Source organism: Hordeum vulgare, chromosome 2H, assembly GCF_904849725.1.
Source record: "Hordeum vulgare subsp. vulgare chromosome 2H, MorexV3_pseudomolecules_assembly, whole genome shotgun sequence".
Classification (NCBI taxonomy): domain Eukaryota; kingdom Viridiplantae; phylum Streptophyta; class Magnoliopsida; order Poales; family Poaceae; genus Hordeum; species Hordeum vulgare.
Window position 1 is genome coordinate 600,592,812 of NC_058519.1, and position 12,017 is coordinate 600,604,828.

Sequence of the window (12,017 nt, forward strand, 5' to 3'; positions counted from 1 at the left end):
CAGTTTAATGGATGGTCTTTCCTATGCGTCAATTTTGCGTTTTATTAGGCGCATCTACAGCTAACTGGCTCGGTCTTTCCTTCCAATTAGAAAACACCTAGGTCCCAGAGCTCTCTGAGTTGCGCCTAATAAACTGTAATGGAGGGAGTACTACTAGTCATCACTAAATGTTCCAGTATTAAATTATTCTCTCTTCCTTCCATTTATCTCCTCATTTATCTCCCTTCCATTGGCGTGCCCGCATGGAAGGATGAGCCCGCAACAGGATGGGTCCGCCAATTAATTAGAGAAGAGACTTTAGTCAGTAAAAATTGGGGATGGGGTGACTGGGGACTAAACTAGTTTTAGTCACCCATTAGTCAGGGGTGTTTGGAGGTTTACTGACTAAAGGTGACTACTACTAGTCTCTAGTCTCTAGTGATCCAAACACCCTTTTAGGATTCACCTACTATTTATAATTGACGGAAATGTCTCCTTCCATTAAACATACGGTGTAGCTAGATTTCAGTCGACTGAGATTTAACCAAGTCTTAGTCAAGTGACATACTACCTCCGTCACGGTTTAAAAGACATGGTTAAATTTACGTGCATTTTCACAACAGACAAGATTTAAGACGCATTGCATTTACTTCTAAAAGCTAATTAGTACTCTGTTATACTACTACTATATGCATGTGTAGTGTGAATGCTATTTTTTAACTCATCTCACATCCAAACAATAACCACCTAGGTTCTAGAAAATTTATAACTCCATTGATAGTATGTTCAGTGAAGAACCACTAAGGGAGCTATATACGCAAACTAAAATACTTTGAAAAGGTAAAAAAAATTGCAAGTGTGTTCAGTAAAGAACCACTAAGGTGTAATCTAGATGAAAATATGTTAAAGGTAATTCACTTAAAAAATATTGAAGTATTTTCTCTGATTTCTTTTTAGTGTGTACATAAAATTTATCTGAAGTCAAACCTCGCAAAGTTTTAAAAAGAATATCAAGATTCACAATAGGAAATCAATATCGTTAGATGCATCATGAAGTTATATAGTTTTATTATTATAGATGTTGTAATTTTAAGTATAAATTTGATCAAACTATTCATAATTTGACTTCAAACAAATCTTATATGTGGAGTAGAGAGAAGGATAGAGTATAAGATAAACACTGAATTCACTCAAAAAATAAAGTAGGCCAGGCGTTAATTTTAGAAAATATTTTGAACAGAGACGTCAAAAATCAGCTAGAGCTAACTGTCTACAGAACTGTCATTGCCATTCTTTGTTTCAAAAGTCAAATGTGCAGCTTCTAAAGTGTAATCCTATTTCCTGTGTGAGAGATTTGTGCATCTCCGTCCTCCCTAAATGAAGGTGATGTGTGCTAAGATCAAACATTAAAAGAGTACACTGACTTAGTACATGGCATATATTATTTCTTTAGAAATACAATACATGCACACATGTCACATAAACACACACATTCACCCTTATGACTAGTTGACTACATGCACTCATTCTCTATTCTCGTATCTAAGAGACTGGGCCACAAATCTTGAGAATGATGAAGTTTCTACAGACATCTCATAGTTGAGAGTAAAGTGCAAGAAACCATCATTTTGAGGGCTAGATAAAAAAAACACTACTAAGAAGGATTAGAGCATTCTGAGCACATTTATAACAGACGGACCCCATGTTTCAGGAGCTGACTGTGCAAAAAACAAATGCCACCTAGGCACTTTGACTAGTACAAAACGCCACATGGACATGAGGATGTCATTGTCCAACGGCGTCGACCTAGCGATGCGGCAAAATGGAAAAGTTTAACCCAAAAACGCAACTAATTCACAAAATAAACCGTTTTCGAAAAAAATTCATCTGTCTGACTTCTTTTTGTGACGACTTTGACTTAGGCAGCACATTACACTGTGTGACACCACATAATACGTTGTGTGGTGTCCAAAATCTAGTGTGGCGCCTTACGCAAAGGCGCCACACAATATAGTGTGGCGCCTGACTATCGGGCGCCACAGGGAAGGGTCGGGTGAATGAATTTTTCTTCAAACACGATTCTGTTTGTGAAATAATTTCGTACACGGGTCAATTTTATCAATTTTGCCCGGAAATGTACCACTTCCTCACCTGAGAGATCCTGCGTGCTCTGTTGGGTCAGAGCGATCCACCTTCACCGGCCCGGCAGTTACCGTCATCCCCCCCTCCCTTCATGCGCACGTTGGTCACCCTTAGGGGCCCCGCCGTTGGCTGTCGTCGTGGGGGCAAAGAAGCGGCTCGATCGAGATCGAGGACAGCAGCGGAGCCTCGCGATTGGATTGGATCCGGCCCGGATGTTGCCGTTGGCATCGTTGCGAAGTCGAGCACAACAGACACGGCCGATGCAAGCGCTGAGAGGAGGCAGGAGGGTGGGGTCGAGCATGGCGGACACAGCGATGCGAGCGCCTAGAGGAGGCAGGAGTGCGCGGTCGAGCATGACGGACGTAGCCGACGTGAGCGCCGAGATGATGCAAGAGCACGGGGTCGAGCACGACGGACGCAGCTGACGCGAGCTCCAAGAGCAGGCAAGACCACGGCGGACAAGAGGCGGTGTTGAGCACGGGGGACGCAGCCGACGCAAGCGTCTAGAGGAGGCAGGAGAGCGGGGTGGCCGCATGAAGGGACACGAGCAGCCGCTCGGCGACACGGCAGACGGGACCTTGTGCAGAGCGTTCGATATCGTAGAAAGAGAGATGTTTGGCAATGCAACACACAATGAATTGATTGGGGAAAACGCTATTTGCCGCGCGTTGTGGTAAATTGCCGTGGTTTCGCACAGAGAAACGCGAGCGAGGGATGATCTCACGCGGTCCATTACCAGTTGCGGGGATGCCGGTTTTGGGAACCTTCTAGACTTTTGCAGCTGTTTTTTTCGGTTTTGGAAACTTTCTAGAACATTCCCTGAATCGGTTGTTCTTTTTTTGTTTTCTTTTTTCTTTACTTTTCCTATTTCTTTTTTTTGTTTCTGTTTCAAAAATATTCTGGATTCTCAACAAATGTTTGGGATTTCCAAAATTTGTTCTTGAAATTCGATATTTTTTGTGTTTTAGAAAAATGTTCTTGATTTTCAAAAAAAGTACTGGGTTTTCAAAAAATGTTCTTCAAATTCAGATTTTTTTTCTGTCTTAAGAAAATGTTCTTGATTTGCAAAAAATGTTCTTCAAATTGGAAACATGTTTCTGTTTTTTGGAATAATGTTCTGCATATTCAAAAACTCTTCTCCAAATTCGAAAAATGTTTTTGTGTTTTATAAGAATGTTCTGCATTTTCAAAAAATGTACTGGGTTTTCAAAAAATGTTCTTCATATTCCGAAAAGGACTGCTTTTTTCAAGAAAATGTTCTGGATTTTCCAAAAATGTCCAGGATTTTCAAAAAATGTTATTCAAATTCGAAAAATATCTCTATTTTCTAGAATAATGTTCTAGATTTTCAGAAAATGTACTGGGTTTTTATAAAATGTTCTTCAAATTCGGAAAATGTTTCTGTTTTTTTTCAGAAAAATCTTCTGGATTTTCAAAAAAAAATCTTCAAATTCTAAAAATGTTTTTAATTTTTATAAAGATGTTCCGGATTTTCAAAAGAATGTTACAGAATTTGGAAAAATGTTGCGCAGTTGGAAAAAATGTTCCGGAATTTTTGAAATTCGTGAAAAAATTCGAAAGTATAAATTTTATTTTAATGTGTGAACAATTTTTAATACTCGAACATTTGCTAAACTCCTAAAAAATGAAAATGTGAACAATTGTTTGAAATTTTTTAATTGGAAAAAAGTTCATGAAGAAGTTTCAAACATGAACATTTTTGGAAATTGCTAAAAAATATTTAAAACAAGAAATATATTTAAACTTTCAAAAACCATTTGATTTTTTCAAGAAAAAGGATAACTTAAAAAATCGAAAATGGACATAAAAAAAGAAACATAAACATAAAAATATAAATGAAAAAGTAAAAAAAAAACAAATCCGGTTTAGGAACTGTGGAAGGTTCCTAAAACCGGAGGCGCTGCTACACTGTAAAGGGCCGGCCCAGCTTCACCTCTCGATTGGCAGTCCTGTGCGAAAGCTGGACAATTTGACGCACAGAGCGTCCAATAGGAGCTTCCTTAATTGAGTGCATGTGCATATACATATATAGAATACAAGATGAGCCTCAAACTCAAATATACAATGGTTAGGAGATGGACCGGGCTATACACATAGACATACAAACTATACATGCAACAGATATGAGGGACATCGATTGGGGCATCGCAGTCGTGTCCTGCCCCCACCGTCGTCCACGGCAGCTCTAGAGAAGTGGGTCGGCAATGAGCTCCGTGAGGAACATCGTCACAAGGGCAGAGTACGTCGACGTAGGCCCTAGTCGTGGCTCAATGGTCTCGCGCGGACTCCGACGAAGGCTGCAGCGAGCGCATGTTTTCCCGTGAGCGCACACAACCGTTCGACGTAATGCACAAGAGAGAGAGGAGAAGGAGAAAGATGGCATTTTTCTGTCAGGTCAGCTCTTGACGAGTGGGCCCCACATGTCATAAACACGTTCAAACAAGGCTAATCCGCCGACCAGTGTTATTTGCCAAAAAATTACTGTAGACATGATGATTTCTGTAAAAAAAAATGTAACATAGTATTTCTAATAATTTAGCCCCTAAAAGGATGGTTTCTTGCAATTTACTCCGTAGTTCAGGGGCATGTTATACCGTTAAAGGAATAGAGGAGAACCTAAAATAAAGCCTGGATATATACGAGTTCATGTGCCCAGTCTATGACTTGAATCCAAATGGACTGGTTCCACCATAAAGAATACAACGAACTAAGTTATACTTAGTTCAGGTACATCTCAAAAATTAACTAACTTGACGGCGTATGCGACAATTTTTTTTCTAGAAGGTGACCACATTAAATTTGTCTGTAGCGCATTCACCAAGGTCATATATTATCCAACAAATAACTATTGTATGTACCTCTACTTTCATTATACATGAAAAAATTGTAAGAATTCCATAGATTTTTTGTGCTTCCCGGGATTCAACTGGTTCTCTAAAAATGATGTAAATCTTTTCATTCATTTAAAATTAATAGACGATGCACTACTTACGGGTTGTTGAAAAAGAAACTACTCGAGGAGTTGGAATATGTTACAGGACCATCTTTCTCATGATCTCTGTTTAGCTAAGAGCATGGCCAATAGTCCATCATGAACCACTTCCCAACGATCCATGATTATTATTTTTTAAACGGAGACAAAAGCTTTACCTCATCTCATTAATTAAAAAGAAAAGAATTGTCCGATTGATTAATAGAGAACCGGAGGAAAACCGTTATAACACGTCCACACATGACAGACATGGCGACCTGACAATCCACATAAGAACGCACACACGTTGTCGAGGAAAGAACACCGTCGAGGCTGCAATCCGGTGTGATCGTCATCACGCCTACACAAGGGCGACTCCGACTCCACCATCGACGGCCATAAATATAGCCCTCACCGCAAGCAAATGTCGTGCCCCACGTCGGTCACTGTCAAACAGTCAACCGCACGCGCTAACTATCAGGTAGTTCCGACTCTGTCGACGATCATTGTAGGACAAAAGCAACGAGCTCGAGCCGAGCCAGCGCCACAACCGACCACCCGCCTCACATCATCGTCGTCGCAAGGCCCCGCCTCAGCAGTTCCGACTCCAGAAAGACAAAGTGAGTTGAGGCAACTCCTCGAACACGCCGGATAAGACCGACTACCAAAACTCAGCACAAACCAACTCCGCTCGAAGCCGGCATCGTTACCACACAAGAAGTTGTTGGAAATATGCCCTAGAGGCAATAATAAATTAGTTATTATTATATTTCTTTGTTCATGATAATCGTTTATTATGCATGCTATAATTGTATTGATTGGAAACACAGTGCATGTGTGGATACATAGACAAAACACTGTCCCTAGTAAGCCTCTAGTTGACTAGCTCGTTGATCAAAGATGGTCAAGGTTTCCTGACCATAGGCAAGTGTTGTCACTTGATAACGGGATCACATCATTAGGAGAATCATGTGATGGACTAGACCCAAACTAATAGACGTAGCATGTTGATCGTGTCATTTTGTTGCTACTGTTTTCTGCGTGTCAAGTATTTGTTCCTATGACCATGAGATCATATAACTCACGGACACCGGAGGAATGCTTTGTGTGTATCAAACGTCGCAACGTAACTGGGTGGCTATAAAGATGCTCTACAGGTATCTCCGAAGGTGTTCGTTGAGTTAGTATGGATCCAGACTGGGATTTGTCACTCCGTGTGACGGTGAGGTATCTCGGGGCCCACTCGGTAATACAACATCACACACAAGCCTTGCAAGCAATGTGACTTAGTGTAAGTTGCGGGATCTTGTATTACGGAACGAGTAAAGAGACTTGCCGGTAAACGAGATTGAAATAGGTATGCGGATACTGACGATCGAATCTCGGGCAAGTAACATACCGAAGGACAAAGGGAATGACATACGGGATTATATGAATCCCTGGCACTGAGGTTCAAACGATAAGATCTTCGTAGAATATGTGGGATCCAATATGGGCATCCAGGTCCCGCTATTGGATATTGACCGAGGAGTCACTCGGGTCATGTGTACATAGTTCTCGAACCCGCAGGGTCTGCACACTTAAGGTTCGACGTTGCTTTATGCGTATTTGAGTTATATGGTTGGTTACCGAATGTTGTTCGGAGTCCCGGATGAGATCACGGACGTCACGAGGGTTTCCGAAATGGTCCGGAAACAAAGATTGATATATAGGATGACCTCATTTGATTACCGGAAGGTTTTCGGAGTTACCGGGAATGAGGAATGGGTTCCGGGTGTTCACCGGGGGGGGGGGGGCAACCCACCCCGAGGAAGCCCATAGGCCATGGGGGTGGCGCACCAGCCCTTGGTGGGCTGGTGGGATAGCCCAAGAAGGCCCTATGCGCCATAGTTAGAAAATCAAAGAGAAAAGAAAAAAAGGAGGTGGGAAAGGAGAGAAGGACTCCACCTTCCAATCCTAGTTAGACTAGGATTGGAGGAGGACTCCTCCTCCCTTGGTGGCGCAGCCCTTGGGGCTCCTTGAGCCTTAAGGCAAGCCTCCCCTCTCCTCCTCCTATATATATGGAGCTATTAGGGCTGATTTGAGACAACTTTTGCCACGGCAGCCCGACCACATACCTCCACGGTTTTACCTCTACATCGAGTTTCTGCGGAGCTCGGGCGGAGCCCTGCTGAGATTAGATCACCACCAACCTCCGGAGCGTCGTCACGCTGCCGGAGAACTCATCTACCTCTCCGTCTCTCTTGCTGGATCAAGAAGGCCGAGATCATCGTCGAGCTGTACGTGTGCTGAACGCGGAGGTGCCGTCCGTTCGGCACTAGATCGTGGGACGGATGGCGGGACGGTTCGTGGGACGGTTCGCGGGGTGGATCGAGGGACGTGAGGACGTTCCACTACATCGATCGCGTTCACTAACGCTTCTGCTGTGCGATCTACAAGGGTACGTAGATCGGAAATCCCCTCTCGTAGATGGACATCACCATGATAGGTCTTCGTGCGCGTAGGAAATTTTTTGTTTCCCATGCGACGTTCCCCAACAGTGGTATCAGAGCTAGGTTCATGCGTAGATGTAATCTCGAGTAGAACACAAAAGTTTTTGTGGACGGTGATGTGTGTTTTGCTGCCCTCCTTAGACTTTTCTTGATTCCGCGGTATTGTTGGATCGAAGCGGCTCGGACCGACATTACTCGTACGCTTACGAGAGACTGGTTTCATCGCTACGAGTAACATCGTTGCTCAAAGATGACCGGCAAGTGTCGGTTTCTCCAACTTTAGTGGAATCGGATTTGACCAAGGAGGTCCTTGGATGAGGTTAAATAGCAATTCATATATCTCCATTGTGGTGTTTGCGTAAGTAAGATGAGATCCTACTAGATACCGATGGTCACCACGTAAAACATGCAACAACAATTAGAGGACGTCTAACTTGTTTTTGCAGGGTATGTTTGTGATGTGATATGGCCAATGATGTGATGTGATATATTGGATGTATGAGATGATCATGTTGTAATAGATAATATCGACTTGCACGTCGATGGTACGGCAACCGGCAGGAGCCATAGGGTTGTCTTTAAACTAACATTTGTGCTTGCAGATGCGTTTACTATTTTGCTAGGATGTAGCTTTAGTAGTAAATAGCATGAGTAGCACGACAACCCCGATGGCGACACATTGATGGAGATCATGGTGTGGCGCCGGTGACAAGAAGATCGTGCCGGTGCTTTGGTGATGGAGATCAAGAAGCACATGATGATGGCCATATCATGTCACTTATGAATTGCATGTGATGTTAATCCTTTATGCACCTTATCTTGCTTAGAACGATGGTAGCATTATGAGGTGATCTCTCACTAAAATTTCAAGACGAAATTGTGTTCTCCCCGACTGTGCACCGTTGCGACAGTTCTTCGTTTCGCGACACCACGTGATGATCGGGTGTGATAGACTCAACGTTCACATACAACGGGTGCAAAACAGTTGCACACACGGAACACTCGGGTTAAGCTTGACGAGCCTAGCATGTGGAGACATGGCCTTGGAACACATGAGACCGAAAGGTCGAGCATGAATCATATAATTGATATGATTAGCATAGAGATGCTTACCACTGAAACTATTCTCAACTCACGTGATGATCGGACTTGAGATAGTGGATTTGGATCATGTACCACTCAAATGACTAGAGAGATGTACTTTTTGAGTGGGAGTTCTTAAGTAATATGATTAATTGAACTAATTGTCATGAACATAGTCTAATGGTCTTTGCGAATTACGATGTAGCTTGCGCTATAGCTCTACTGTTTTTATATGTTCCTAGAGAAAATTTAGTTGAAAGTTGATAGTAGCAAACTTTGCAGACCGAGTCTGTAAAACCGAGGATTGTCCTCGATGCTGCGTAGAAGGCTTATGTCCTTAGTGCACCACTCGGTGTGCTGCACCTCGAGCGTCGTCTGTAGATGTTGTGAACATCCGACATACACGTTTCTGATGACTACACGATAGTTCAGTACAAAATACTTAATGGCTTAGAAGCAAGGCGCCGAAGACGTTTTCAAACGTCACGGAACATAAGAGATGTTCTAAAGAGATGAAATTTTGATTTCATGCTTGTGCCCTTGTTAAGAGGTATGAGACCTCCAACAAGATTCTTTGTCCACGAAGTAAAGGGAGAAAAGCTCAATCGTTGAGCGTGTGCTCAGATTATCTGAGTACGGCAATCGCTTGAATCAAGTGGGAGTTGATCTTCCAGATAAGATAGTGATGGTTCTCCAAAGTCACTGCCACCAAGCTGTGAGAGCTTCGTGATGAACTATAACATATCAAGGATAGATACAATGATCCTTGAGCGATTCGCGATGTTTGGCACTTCGAAAGTAGAAATCAAGAAGGAGCATCAATAGTTGATGGTTAGTAAAACCACTAAGTTTTGAGAAAGGCAAGGGCTAGAAGGGATACTTCGTGAAACGGCAAAGCAGTTGCTGCACTAATGAAGAGACCCCAGATTAAACCCAAGCCCGGGACTAAGTGCTTCTGTTATGAGGGGAACGGTCACTGAGGCGGAGCAACTCTAGATACTTGGTAGATAAGAAGGCTGGCAAAAGTCGAAAGAAGTATATTTGATATACATGATGCTGATGTGTACTTTACTAGTACTCCTAGTAGCACGAGGGTATTGGATACCGGTTCGGTTGCTAAGTGATTAGTAACACGAAATGAAAGCTACGGCATAAACGGAGACTAGCTAAAGGCGAGGTGACGATACGTGTTGGAAGTGTTTCCAAGGTTGATATGATCAAACGTCGCACGCTCCCTCTACCATCGGGATTGGTGTTAAACCTAAATAATTGTTATTTGGTGCTTGCGTTAAGCATGAACATGATTGGATCGTGTTTATTGCAATACGATTATTCATTTAAAGAGAATAATGGTTACTCTATTTGCTTGAATAATCACCTTCAATGGTTTATTGAATCTCGATCGTAGTGTTACACATGTTCATGATATTTGTGCCAAAAGATACAAGGTAATGATGATAGTACCACTTACTTGTGGCACTGCCGCTTGAGTCATGTTGGTATAAATTGCATGAAGAGGCTCCATACTGATGGATCTTTATACTCACTTGATTTTGAATCACTAGTGACATGCAAATCATACCACATGAGCAAGGCCTTGTTTTCATTGAGATGAAACAAGATAGTAACTTGTTGGAAGTGATACATTTTGATGTATGCAGTCCAATGGGTGCTGAGGCACGCAGTGGATATCATTATGTTCTTACTTCAATGACGATTTGAGTAGATACAAGAGTATTTACTTAATGAATCACAAGTCTGAAATATTGAAAAGTTCAATTCTGTTTCAGGAGTGAAGTTCATCGTAACAAGAGGATAAACTGTCTACGATATGATCATAGAAATGAATATCTGAGTTACGAGCTTTGGTACGCAGTTAAGACAATGTGGAAATTGTTTCGCAGTTCATGCCACCTGGAACATCATAGTGTGATGATGTGTGTGAACGTCGTAGCCACACACTATTTGGTATGGTGCATGCTATGATGTGTCTTATCGAATTACCACTATCGTTTATGGGTTATGCATTAGAGACAACCACATTCACTTTAAATAGGGCACCACGTATTTCCGTTGAGATGACACAGTATAGACTGAGGTTTAGAGAAATATAAACTGTCGTTTCTTGAAAGTTTGGGGCTTCGACACTTATGTGAAAAAGTTTCAGTCTGATAAGCTCGAACCCAAAGCGGATAAATGCATCTTCATAGGATATCCAAAACAGTTGGGTACATCTCCTATCTTAGATCCGAAAGCAAAGTGTTTGTTTCTAGAAACGGATCCTTTCTCGAGGAAAGGTTTCTCTCGAAAGAATTGAGTGTGAGGGTGGTAGAACTTGATGAGGTTATTGAACCATCACTTCAACCAGTGTGTAGCAGGGCGTAGGAAGTTGTTCCTGTGGCGCCTACACCAATTGAAGTGAAAGCTGATGATGGTGATCATCGAGCATCGGATCAGGTTACTACAAGCCTCGTAGGTTGACAAGATCGCGTACTACTGCAGAGTGGTACGGTAACCCTGTCTTGGAGGTCATGTTGTTGAGCAACAGTGAACCTACGAGTTATGGAGAAAGCAATGGTGGGCCTGGATTCCGACAAATGGCTGGAAGCCATGAAATCCGAGAGAGGATCCATGTATGAAAACAAAGTGTAGACTTTGGAAGAACTACTTGGTGGTCGTAGGACTATTGAGTAAAGATGGATCTTTAAAAGGAAGACAGACGACGATGGTGATAAGTCACTATTAAGAAAAGCTCGACTTATCGCAAAGAAGTTTCCGACAAGATCAAACAGTTGACTATGATGAGACTTTCTCACTCGTAGCGATGCTAAAAGTCTGTTAGAATTATGTTAGTAGTTGCTGCATTATTTATGAAATATTGCACATAGGATGTCAAAACATTGTTTCCTCGACGGTTTCCTTGAGCAAACATTGTATGTGATACAACCAGGAGGTTTTGTCGATCCTAAAGATACTAGCAAGTATGCAAGCTCCAACGATCCTTCAATGGACTGGTGCAAGCATCTCGGAGTTGGAATATACACTTTGATGAGGTGATCAAAGATTTTGGGTTTGTACAAGGTTTATGAGAAACTTGTATTTCCAAAGAAGTGAGTGGGAGCACTATAGAATTTCTGATAAGTATATGTGGTTGACATATTGTGGATCAGAAGTAATGTAGAATTTCTGTAAAGCATACAATGTTGTTTGAAAGGAGTTTTTCAAAGGAATACCTGGATTGCGCTATTTGAACTTTGAGCATCAAAGATCTATGGAGATAGATCGAAAGCGCTTAATAGAAGTTTCAACAAGATGCATGCCTTGACAAG